Source organism: Lissotriton helveticus, chromosome 2_1 (genome assembly GCF_964261635.1).
Source record: "Lissotriton helveticus chromosome 2_1, aLisHel1.1, whole genome shotgun sequence".
In the NCBI taxonomy this organism is placed as follows: Eukaryota; Metazoa; Chordata; class Amphibia; order Caudata; family Salamandridae; genus Lissotriton; species Lissotriton helveticus.
Genome location: NC_136059.1, coordinates 1,364,268,523 through 1,364,282,290, shown reverse-complemented (window position 1 = coordinate 1,364,282,290; position 13,768 = coordinate 1,364,268,523). Strand labels below are relative to the sequence as shown.

Sequence of the window (13,768 nt, the reverse complement as noted above, 5' to 3'; positions counted from 1 at the left end):
TGAACCAAGGGAGTTCTTTCCATTGTGGTGTCTGGGTTTCCCTGTTTTAGTCGGTCCTGACGCGACGGACCTAGGGTTCTTGACGCTCTCTACACCAGCGCCAACAGTCGGTGAGCGCGAGCTGCCCTTTGACGCCCTCGGTGCGGACTATGCCATGCACTGGGGATGCCTCCGGTATGCCGACTCTTCAACTAGATAGAGGCTCTGCCTCCATATTCACTAGATCACTGTATGCCTTGCCACAGGGCACGTTTAACTGGGAGGGCTCCCAAATATCTCCTCCCTGTCCCTTTGAGCGTTTTGCACTGACTGGTCCCGGGTTTTTTGCCCCCCCCCCCCCCCCCAGTAGGAACCCCCGTTATTAAGGCACACATGACTTTCCTATGTCCTTTACTTACACATGCATGCCCCTTGATATCCCACAGGTATATACATCAGACAGCGCTGGCCTCACGGGAGCATACTGCGAGGCCTTGTTACTCCCTTTTAGGGTAAGATCTCCCTGATTGTTTCCAGGTACTGGGTGCTGCATGGATGAGACTCGGCGTCTTGGCTAAGATCTAATTAATTATGTATTCACCACATTCTAAGGTCTCCACCGAGTGATTATAGTCGTGCCATAACTAGACCGATTATGAATGACCTTATGAATGCATTCCCTGCACGTCCCCCCTTCACCCCACAGTGTGGAGAGTAATATATCTATCAGTCACCTTTCACTATCTCAATGCATAATATTAACCTTGAAATATGGCTTAAATTGCTTCCCTTGTCTTTTTCTTTAACTCTTAGGTCGCTTAACTAGAGCAGGATCCAGGCCCTCTCTTTACCAGACCTAGTGAGGTTGTATTTACTTATTTCCTTATTACCCTGTGTATGAACTTTTTAATCACTTCTCTTTCACGTGTAGTACTTTGTTTTGGTCCTGACGAATCGCCAGATGGCGAGAAACATGTTGACCTCACCAGGGGGTCGAGTTAGAGTCTGAACCTCACTACAGTCTCCAGCTCCCCTCTCACCCCCTTTTTAATCAGGGAAGCAGCCACGCCAATAAAACCTTTTGTGGACTGTTTATCCTTTTTAATATTCACTCACTTTGCACTGACTACACTACCTCCTATTGACTCACACACACCATCGGCAAGGAACAAAAGAACTCCGTCAAAAGGGTGCCTTTCGGCACCCCGTCAGACATTGCAGCGCCGGTTTGACGAGGAGCAGTGAGCCGATGATGACACTGGACACCCTACAGTCAGGGTGTGTTCCACAGCTAACGCTCTGGGTGTGTGAGGCTCTCTAGTTCCGACAGAGGAACCTCCCAGTTCCTTGACTGTATTTCCTTTACCTCTCCACACCCCCCTTCCCCTGGGGAACTTTGTATCCTTCTGTGTGATCACAAGACTATAACAATATGTAAGCCTTTACATTATACTTTAGACCCTCTACCGCTTTCCTTGTGATCACCTGCACCACATAGGTCTATCAAAATAGAGCGTGTGATTTATGTTTTGTGTCATGTATGTCATGTTCTTGTCCCCCATTTTTTTACGGGGTACACTTTCACTAGTAGGATGACAATAATGTGTCTAGTGGCTGCTGCCCCACACTTTTTCCTTAGGTCACTGTACCTGGAATAAGACATCTGACAACAGGAGTTATGAATGCATTGTTTTATTTCTCTCCTTGTGTTGTTGTTCCCACAGGTTTGCGAAAACGCAGATACCTTCTTGAAATTAATTTAGGTACACAATAGCCTTTATTTATTTTCAATCACTTTTCTGTAAATTACAGTTTTTGTTAAAAATACGTGAGTAAGGTGGAGATTTGTGCACCCCGTCCTGAAGAAGGAGTTCCCACTCCGAAACATGTTGACGCACACATGAGGTGATGTACATAGTAATACATAAGAACCTCACAAACACACCTTTTTAACAGTGCCAGCCCAGAGGATCATTACAGATTTTTTAGTTTACCTCACTAGCTAGGCACTTTTTAACAATCACTACAAACCTCACCACTCACTCAATATCACATACACCCCTACACACACCTCACATAGTCTGAGTAAAAAGAGCTCCCGCGCAGACGTAGGTCGTAGCACGCCGCATCCCGTAGAGGGGTGCGAAGACCCCCGATGATGAAGCATGACACCAAGGGGCCTGTTGATGTGTGAGGGGTATTTTAAGAACACCTCGTGCTCCCCACCACTGTAGGGACCACGCTTACCCAACAGTGGATTCTTTTTGTGTATGTATACAAAAGCGTATCCATTAATAATTTAGTGAATGCTATCCTATAATCTTACTGAAGGCTTTTGTGAACAACTTTTAAGTTATAGTACTTTTATATTAAAAATGTAAAATATGCATACAATCATAATAGCACTGTACGCTGACTAGAATAGCCTACCAATCTAACACCAACTACAGCATTTAGAGGAGTAAAGAGACTCCTGTATGTATTCTATATAGGATAGCATTCGTTTTGGTGAATTTGCCTCACAATTTTAGGTCTCACCTAAGCAGTGAATGTGCGCTGTCTCTTTGAGACATGCTGTATCTACAATATCGGCTTCGAGCACTATCCCTCTTTTTTATTGATTCCTCTTACTGTTCTTCGTAAATGCCGGCTTTTGTTTGGTGAATACACTTAGCAGTCCCACCTTTTGGACATTTGTAACCTCTTATGATGATTGCCCCTGTTACATGTTCTTTTACTCTTTTTTTTAAATTTATGATATTCTGCAAACACTCTTTTTTTAAGTCGAGCCAGCGCACACGCACTGCTCTGAGAGACTTGTTGGTGTAGAGTAGTGAATAGAAGCCCCACCCACTTTCTGCCCATATTTGCCATTGGCTTGTGTCATTGTCTGTCCTAGATACCTGCTTCTGATTCGTAAATAGGCTTGTTAGTTCCTCCTTAGTACAGCCTCCTCTTCATGTGTCACCTCCCATGGCGACTGGCCCCTTTACTTCGGTTGTTACACTGTACGTGTCATTTAGGCTTTGAGCACTATTTTCTTTAATGAGGTTCTTCTACTGCAGGCTCCACAAGCTTTGGTGCCTTCTTTACTCCCCGCCCGACATCCCTCCCGTTGTCCGTGTCTTCTCCCCCCGCCCTCCCGTTGCCCGTGCCTTCTTCCCACCCTCCCTCCCGTTGCTTGTGCCTTCTCCCTACCCTCCCTCCTGTTACCTGTTCCTTCTCCCCTCCCTCCCATTTCCAGTGCCTTCTCAACGCCCTCCCTCCCGTTGTCTGTGATTTCTCACCACCCCCGCCCACCCTCACTCCCATTGTCTGTGCCTTGTCCCCCTGCCCTCCCTCCCGTTGTCCGCGATCCCAACCCTTTCCAATGCAATAGGTCTCGCGTAAATGCGACCCCTATTCTATTGCAAATGCTTGTTTTGTTTGGCTTTCTCTGCTCATCTTTTCCAATTTTATTGAGAAGTGTTAGTGTTTTGTTTACTTCATGGGCCGGTTTGGTGAAAGGTTTATGGTTGCTTTATTGGCCGTGCAGGTTTTGTTTGCGACTACAACACTTGTTTTTATTATTTTTTTGCTTTCCACCTCCCGCTTTGTGTTAAGAGTCCTCCCCCCCACCCTCTGAGCACAAACTCTGCGTTTTCCTACCCCCCCCCCCCACCCCCCCACCCTTTCCATGAGCATCGAGTGAGGCAGCAAGAAGTCTGGGCACCCTCTCAGCTCCGGATCACTTTCATGTCGCTTGGCTGACTGCTGGGATGTTTACTGATGGTTGCGGGCTCTAATCTCCTTCAGCACAGACATTGCAGAGGAGCATCAGAGAGTGTATGTACATTTTTACTATAGGTGCAAGCGATAAGAGTACAAACGCAGCATTTCCCTTACATCGCTGCTTCTTTTTATTTTTCGCTTTCTCCCTCCCACTTCATGTTAGGAGCCCTCCACTCACCCTCCGAGAAAAAATGCACAGGGTACCTAAACAAATGTATATGTTAACGTGTCTACCGGATACCTTTCTTAATTGCCTGCTCTGCAGTATCGCAATTACGGCAGCAGCACCCTAGAAGGGCACCAGTGTAATGTTATTGAATCCGTCATGTTAATTTGCCGTAATTATTGCCTTGATGCCGATTCACATACCTCCGGGTCTATCAAGGCAGTTTTATGCTACCATTTTACAAAAGTAGCCTCCAGATCCATGTACCGTATAAATGCTTGTTGATATAGATGGTAACAGAACAGGACAAGAAGTGGATTTTTAGCAGATAATGTCAAAGTTATATAACACCTTGATACAATGCGGGAATTTAACAAATGTATAGGCTTGAATTTGAAATGTTCACGGCTAATGTGCCGCAAATGTACAGGGCAACACTTCCCGCCCTCCTTCCATTCCCTTTTCCAGTAGCTTGTTGTTTCATCCCATAGCGCCTCTGCTCCTCGATGACCCCCACTGCTCCAGTCATCTTGCTGCACATTTACATCCCATAGGAAAGGGTTAACGATGCTTTGTCATACATTTGGTGAATACCTACAGCAGTGGTTCATGTTTTTCATAGGTCCAAGCCTTTTAAAATTGTTACTTTCACGAGGCATGTTCATGTCGTTTATTTGCTTTTTGCTTGTCTCTACACTCTTTAATTCACCCCTGCCGTTGCTGCTCCATCGCTTGTGTTGGTTTTCACCTGCCTCCTCCCAGCTGCTTCTGCTTGCTTTCCAACCCCCTGCCACACCACCCCACCACCATCCACCATCCAGCTTTAATTGCCACCACCATTAGGGTGACCAACTGGCATTGGTGCAAATTCAGGACAGTGAGTGTAAAAATTCAGGACAAAGGGTCAAAATTCAGGACACAAATTCAGGACAGGAGGTCAAAATTCAGGACAAAACTTCAGGACAATTGGATACATTTTACAGACACATCAGAGGTCGCGCAATAGTATATAAGTAAGCCCAGCCATATCTAGACATATTCAGCCATTTGCAAACCTATCCATCATGTATCCTTCCATCTATCATTTCATTCATCCATCCCTTCATCCATCCTTTCACTCATCCATCCATTATCCATCCATCCGCCCTTTCACCCTATCCATCTGTACACTCATCCATCCACTCTTCTACCCATCCATCCATTCACTCATCCATCCAGCCATTTACCCTTTCACCCATCCAGCCATCCTTTCACTTACTCATCCATCCACCCAGTCACTCATCCTTCCACCCATCCACCCTTTCAGTCATCCATCATCCTCCATTTCTCTCTCCATCGACTCTTTCACTTAGCAATCCTTCCTTCCATCCATCCACCCACCCATCCATCCATCTACTCATCCACTCATGAATCCATCCATTGACCCTATCACTCATCCATCATTTCACTCATTCGCACATCTATTCATCCTTGTGTCTATCTACCCTCCCTTTCACTCACTCATCCATCCTTACATCCACCCTTTCACTCATACGTCCATTCATTCACCCTTGATCTTATCAATCCATCCATCATTTCACTCATCCACCTACCCACCCATCATCCACCCAACCATCCACCCCCCCACCATCCACCCACCCACTCATCCATCCTTTCACCCACCCACCTTCCAATCAACTGATCCATCCTTTCACCCATCCACCCACCCACTCATCCATCCATCCTTTCACCCACCCACTCATCATCCATCCATCCTTTCACCCACCCACTCATCATCCATCCATCCTTTCTCCCACCCACTCATCATCCATCCATCCATCCTTTCACCCACCCACTCTCCATCCATCCATCCTTTCACCCACCCATCATCCATCCATCCATCCATCCGTCCGTCCTTCCCCTCATCATCCATCCATCCTTCCCCTCATCATCCATCCATCCTTTTCCCTCATCATCCATCCATCCATCCATCCTTCTACCCACCCATTCTCCAGCCATCCATCTTTTCACCCATCCATCATCCATCCATCCATCCCCTCATCATCCATCCATCATTCCCCTCATCATCCATCCATCCTTTTCCCTCATCATCCATCCATCCTTTTCCCTCATCATCCATCCATCCTTTTCCCTCATCATCCATCCATCCTTCCCCTCATCATCCATCCATCCATCCATCCTTTCACCCACCCACTCTCCATCCATCCTTTCACCCACCCATCTTCCATCCATCCATCCATCCATCTGTCCTTCCCCTCATCATCCATCCATCCTTCCCCTCATCATCCATCCATCCTTTTCCCTTATCATCCATCCATCCTTTTCCCTCATCATCCATCCATCCATCCATACATCCTTCTACCCACCCACTCATCATCCATCCATCCTTCCCCTCATCATCCATCCATCCTTCCCCTCATCATCCATCCATCCTTTCACCCACCCCCTCATCATCCATCCATTCCCTCATCATCCATCCATCCATCCTTTCACCCACCCCTCATCATCCATCCATCCACCCTTCCCCTCATCATCCATCCTTTCACCCACCCCCTCATCATCCATCCATCCACCCATCCTTCCCCTCATCATCCATCCTTCCCCTCATCATCCATCCATCCATCCTTTCACCCACCCCTCATCATCCATCCCTCCACCCTTCCCCTCATCATCCATCCTTTCACCCACCCCCTCATCATCCATCCATCCACCCATCCTTCCCCTCATCATCCATCCTTCCCCTCATCATCCATCCATCCATCCTTCCTTTCACCCACCCATCCATCTATCCTTCCCCTCCATCCATCCCCTTATCCATCCATCCATCCCCTCATCCATCCATCCTTCCCCTCATCCATCCATCCTTCCTTCCCCTCATCCATCCATCCTTCCCCTCATCCATCCATCCTTCCCCTCACCCATCCATCCATCCCATCCATTTATCCTTCCCCTCATCCATCCATCCTTCCCCTCCATCCATCCATCCATCCATCCATCCATCCTTCTCCTCATCCATCAGCCTTCCCCTCATCCATCATCCAGCTACCCTTCCACCCATACATCCAGCTATTTACATTTTCTCTCCATCCTTCCCCTCACTTATCAGTCCATCCATCCTCTCTCATTAGCCATTTATTCAATCTTTCATTCATCCATTCACCCTTTCATTAATTCATCCAGCCATTCACCCATCCCTTCACTTACTTACTTGCCCACCTTTCCATATTAATTTTGAGCTGAGCCCTTTTGAGAAGAGGCCCATCAAGAACTTCACCCTTGCTGCAGGGGCCGTTCCAGGACTGGGACAGAAGCCACCCAGGGTGGAGACAGGATCCTCCACAGGGGGGGGGACAAGAGCCATCAGAGGCGGGGGGGGGGTGGACTGGAGCCACCACATGGGGGGGAGGGCAGGAGCCATCACTGAGGGGAGGACAGGAGCCATCTCAGGAGAGGGAACAGGATCCACCAGGGTGGGCATGCAGTATTCTAGTATCATCTTGGGCTCCTCGCCCCCTCCTACACAAGGCAACGAGAAGACAGGCTCTCTGTCCAAAATGCCATCCCCCACTGTGATGTACAGTACTGACAGGAGATACTCTAAGAGAACTGATTGAACTGATTGTCCTCCATACTTTGTTAACCGGTGTGGGTGCGATTGTGCCTTTTCTTTCTTTTATTACAATATAGACTGCATGTTTGAAGAACCGAGGTTTGCTTACAATTTAGTGACAGTAACTAAGCTCGGTGAAGAGAAGCACATGCTGCCTCGGGAGGCAATCAGGGGTGTAATTTGACCAGTCTAGGATGTTTGGGGCCCTGGGTAGAAATGGAATGTGTGAGCCCCCCTCTAAATAGCAGAGACATGCCGCATTCAGGGCTGTTTGCATGTGAATAGATGTCGCTGCTCCTGAACCTGCAGCCCCTCCCTCTCAGTCACCTTCGAAGCACCTCTTAACAGGTCATCAAGGGCTGGAGGTGTGAGGGTTGCCATCCCGCTGCGCTGCGCCTCTCCAATGCTGCTGAGTATCTGAGGAGCTTTGGTGCAGCATCGGAGTGAAGAAGGGAGGTGGGTGCAAGCTGTGCCGGCTTTAGGGTGGGGCAACCGGTGCCCTGTTAAAATGACGGACAAATGGCGTCCGTTTAAGAATCCTTCACGGACAACGGACAGACGGCCGAAATTACGGACTGTCCGTGAAATTTACGGACGGTTGGTCACCCTAACCACCATGCCTCCCTCCTTACTAATGTTACTTGTTACGGCTGCCACCATAGTAATCACTGGTAAGACATTGGGAGGATAAAATGTATTTTCAGCCATTCTGCGATTGAAAAATTATGCAGGCACACCAACCCGTTATTTGTTTCTCCCTTTATTGAAAGCACATTTTAATGATCAAAGCATCAAGCAGAAGATAATGCAAGGTATCTTTTTGTGAGAAACAGAGGTGAGGTGATTGAAAGAGAGAGTGCATGGGCCAAGTCTCTCAACGCAAACATCTTCCTCCAGCACAGGCAGCTACTTTGTGTGGTGCTTGAGAGCATTTCTGCTCGGTATACTTATTTCAAGCTCCATTTACATAATATCACCGTTACCATCCACATAATTCCACTACACACCATACCAGTTAAATCCACTACACAAATCCACTCCAATTCCATACCACACAATTCCACAACTAACAATTCCAATACAACCCACATAATTCCACTGCACACCACATACGTACACTTTATAACGCCAATAGCTCTAACTCAAGCACATGCGAGACCTATTGCATTTCCAATGCTTGTTTGTAGTGCGAAGTATAGTGGTCTATTTGCATCGTGTCAGTTGTCTGCGAGCTGTCAAAAATTTTCAGTACACCTATGTTTGGGCATGTCATCTCTTTAAGGTGAGAAACTAAATATTGGAGAATTGGCCCCACACTTTATTGAAGCTTTTTTGGTTCTCTTTACATTAAATGCTACCTCTTCAATACTTAGTCTGTACCAACCTCTTTGGAACTGTAATGTAATTACAAGTTTGCTGACTGTCCCCGAAAGCCCAATTATCATCTGCCGCAGTTAGTTTTTAATTGTTAAACCCATTGTATGTGCTTTCTAAGTTTGACAACCTCTAAAGTACATTTTTTACTTAATCTCCGTATTCTCATAGAAATTAAGTAGCATCAAACACCCACTGGCTATACTACTGTTACGATGCCACCACAGTAATGCTGCATTTGTTGGACTTTCCTTTTTTGATACTCGGTAGCCTGTGTGGCGAGAGTTGGCATCTGTATGTAATCTTGTATGGAGGTATTGTGTATCCTGAGAGTGCTTAGTAAAATTATTTGTTCTCACCAGGATTTCAGTCCATTGTTCTGTCTCGAGTACCACCACTAGTTTCTCTTAACAGGTTTCTGGAATTTACATTTAACCAGACCTGTTGAGGATAATCTCTCATCTATTATAGCAACTGTGTGTGTGGGTCTTGCTCTGCTTTGTAGAAACTTTTCAAATGAAGTAAGCTGTCCAGTTGTTGCTTCAATACTAACTTAATGGGTATATCTAGTTTTTTGATCTGGTCTTTGAGACGTCTTTAGCTGCCTTACCAGACTATTGTTTTTTTTTACAAGAAATGAATACAAAATAAACATATATAAAGGGGCGTGTGAGCAAAAGGCTTCATCCATTGATCCGTGAATTTGTCATCCACATTTTGCTTGTGCCCACCATAGCATAAAGCATGGGGCAGTGAGTCAGTCCACCCTACCCTTCTCATTGGGTCCCTTCACCTTTAGTGACTGCACAAACACTGTACACATTGTTAACATCCCTCTAAAAATAACTTCTTACTCTTCAGTGACTAAGCAGACATAAAGTGTACATTATTTTCTTCATGTACGTCGACTTTAAATACCAGCTATTTGTGTTGCCTGCACTTTGGGTGCCCAGTTAGATGATTTAGTCTGTATCTCCTTTTTGCAGTTGTAAAGGGTTTAAATACCATTGTAACTGCCTGCGATTTGAGTGTTTAAGTAATGTTTTTATTGTGTCCTCTGATCCAGCATTTTATTGGCCCACACTTCTTGCCTATCTCTCTCCTTACTATTGGTCCTCCAATGAACCTTTTCTTTGTTGCACTGAGGGGAAAGGGGCGTTAGCAGTGAAACTTTATACTAACAATGCAATCCATTTGGTTACACAATGAGGACCAGGAATCGGTACCCAAGTTCAAGGGTGTTTATTACAAATTTGAAATCAAATTCAAAATAGATCACTTTCACGATCATGCTTTAAAAATACAAAATTGTAACAGGGAGACCAAGTCTCTTACCCCTTGCATGTTGCACGAATTCTTACACAGTGCAGCAGTTTTAAACACCGTACGAGATTAGGACGGCCCCCAGCCGTCGTGCACACACGCCCACCATGACGCATGATGGCTGGGGGCCGTCCTGAACACCGAAGGGGTTAAAGAAATTCAGGAAAATTAATACAAAGCACAAAAGAAGTTCAGTGATGGTGATACACGAGAACACCAATATGTAAATGTCATGGTACTTATAGAGCGCACTGTCACCAGACGGTCACCTTGCGGTGTCGCCTATTCGGCTTCCTGGCGCTGTGAAGTGTCCACTCCTGGGCACCCCCAGGGTGAAGCCAGGCATCCTTAGCGCTGTTGGGGCCGGTGTGGAGGCTAAGCAAGCTATTGCCCAGAGTTGCAGCGTGGGGCCCGTGATTAGAATAGGCACCGGGGCGAGAATTAACAGGTCCGAGGAAATTGAGCCCGAGAGCCCGCCGAGGCGGGAATCGAACCCTGGTCTCTGGCCAGAACTCTGCATCAGGGTCTGCCGCTCTAATCATTGAGCCACACTCCTCCAATATCTGATGCTCAGAAAATAATCTTAAATTCTATTATCAATCCATTAGCAATCTAAATATCCCAAGCAGTCAAGTAACCGTTGTTATGACCCACAAGTCCATAGGAGACACCTCTTTAGTTGTAACACTGTGCAAAGGATTAATTGTCCAGGGTCTTCACACGTTGCAGACTGCAACAATTCCATAATGTCGCACACTAGACATGGGAACTACAGTCCATTCACATACCCAGGGTTGGGATCAATTGTCTATTCATCAACATTGCAGGTCTCGTGTGCTCTCCATCAACAAAAGTTAAACTGACAATATTGCACTTGTTTAGAACTATGAACCAAGTTTAGAGGATGGTTTAAAATAAATTACATGTTACTAGCGTTTATACTCGCAATGCAGCACACAATAGGTCATATATTCTTTTTGTTGCAATAAAGCGTATGCATTTTGTTATCACATATCTATCACTTTTATAATCAACATCAAATGATGATTTCTAGATTATTCATATCAAATGTATTTCTGTTAATTGAGGATGGTTCTTAAGTCGAGCATCAGAAACATTTCTTTAGTTGAAATATTAGGTGATAGTATTGTCAGCATAAATCATTGTCACAAATCCTGTGCAAGATGCTTGTTCATTTAGTGTACCAGGTACCATTTTTGTTAGACTTCTGTGACGTGCAATGAGTGAGCAACTTTGCGCTTCACCACCTCCATAAACAACAACTACAATAATAATAATAATAAATGAAATGCAGGCAGCACCTGAAAGCCTTTTTGTTAAGACTCGTCACTAGTACATTGTCCACAGCAATGACTGTTTCTTTAAAATTCTGCATTCAAATGAAGATGTTGGACTTGGCCCTCTCTTCAGGGTCACCCCAAACTTTTTTCCTTCACCCCTCCTGTTTTTTTTAATTCATTTTTGTAAACATTAGGACTCTGTGCACCATACCACTGCTAACCAATGATCAAATTCCTATGCTCTCTCCGTAATACATGGTAAAAGAGGCCTACGCCTTGGCAGATTAAATTTACTTAAGTACCTAGCATATGGTACTACATTTACTGTGGGCTTGTAAATTAAATGCTACTGGTGGATCTGCAGCACTTATTGGGCCACCCACTAAATTAGTCCTTGAAAACATGTCTCATGTCTGCAATTGAAGCCTGTAGTGCAGTTTTAAAAAACATTACGATCTGCCAAAATAAACCATTTGCCAGGCCTAAACCTTCCTGTTTAATGCATTTATATGCTGACTTTCGATTGGGAACAGGTAACAATATCATCTTTAGGCTCAAACTAATTGTAATTTAAAATCCTCTTTAATGGTAATGTCTGATTTTAGATTACAATTTTGAAAATGCCACTTTTAGAAATTGGCCATTTTCCTGCCCAAAAGGCCTTCTAGTCATTTCCAGCACACACAAAGGAACCTGAGACTAATCTTTTGTCACCCAATACTTCATGGAGCCCGTAGCAGGGGGAGGGGAAAACTTTCCAGGACTAGATGTGGAGGTAGCCTAGAAAATTCTCCAACTTCAAAGGATGGCCCCAGGTATGAATGTAGGACTTCCTGAGCAACTTTTCAGTACACTCCTGGCCCATGGACATTACAGGAGGATTGCCTTGTTCCCCAGAGGATTGACATGCTGCTTGAGGCCTGTCTTGTTCCCAAGAGGAGGCCTGCTCTGCTCTCTACGAAGAAAGACTGGAGCTGCCCCCGTCATCCATGGCTTCCTGAGTGACTCCAAGGGCCATTTGGCTGACCTCTTGTTCTGAATTATAGAGTCACAACAAGCTCCAGGGGCCTCCCTGCAGCTACCCAGCCAACTTACTGCAGCTGGACCTGACTGTACATACAACTGGACCTGCCTGAGCCCTGCTGGCCTATGCTAGAGTGAGTCAGTGATCCCCAAGATGTGCCTCCCAAGGTCCCAGAAACCTGGCTGGCATCAGAGTGCACTCCTCTACAAAAAAGGAGAAATCACAAAGTTCCACTTTTTCAGCAGGACTAACATGATCCCTGTATCTAGCCCACACTCCATCAGTGTTGGCCTGGGTGTGTGCCTTTTCCTTAGTGTAGCACAACCAGATGCTATGAGTGGCTCTTTTCGCCCCTATACCTACCTGAAACTTTCAAATTCTATATCTCCGGTTCTACTGAATACATTTTTGTTGTTTTGATCTAATTTTATTTATTAACCTTTACTCTGTTTCCCTAAATTGGTCTGGGATTTTTATATTATTGTGTTTTCACGTTATTACTGTTTGTGTGCGGCATAAATACTGTACAAAATGCCTCCTTGTTAAGCCTGACTGCTTTTGTGCCCAGCTGCCAGAGAGTCAGCACAGGTTAATTTAGTGACTTTTCTAGTTCACCCTGGGAAGGATTGTGGTTGTTGCTTGAGTAAGGTTTTCAACCCTCCTTCTCCCAAACCAATAACTCATTTTCTCAAAGAAGCATACTGCAACCAAGTTCAGGTTTTATTTATTTTTGTTTTACTATTGCAAGATGTGCTTACAATAATAACATTTTTAAAATAGCCATTCCGAGCTAGTAAAGGGCTGACTTATTGACTTTGCCAATGCTAGGTTTTTTGTGACGTGATATAGTCTGATTTGGACTACTGAAAGTACTTGCTATTGCCTTAAAGAAAATCACCCAGTTTTGCACAACTGCTTTCTTTCCAGTTACATGAATTCAGATGCTTGCATAGCTGTGAGAAGTCTGCATTTCCACATAGAGGTTTAAAGGTTGAGAATAATTGATCTGTCGTCTCATGCAGGTTTATAACTAGGATCTAGTTATTGGAGCATTATAAAAGGCCTCTGCATGTTAGATTCTTGAACTACATTGGTACATACCAGAGTATGTATTGATATTGATGTTCCGATAGTGATGAAACACCTATGTTTTGTGTTATCCTACCCACCCAGTCAAGGAGAAATCTCAGCTACCGAGCATCATAACATTTGAGGATTTC

At 45.2% G+C, this 13,768-nt stretch overlaps 1 protein-coding gene across 1 annotated transcript in view; it reads left to right on the top strand.

The window, feature by feature from the left end:
* GPAT3 (glycerol-3-phosphate acyltransferase 3) overlaps nucleotides 1–13,768 on the top strand; it is a 487,853-nt gene that overhangs the window by 420,072 nt on the left and 54,013 nt on the right. The window lies entirely within an intron of this gene.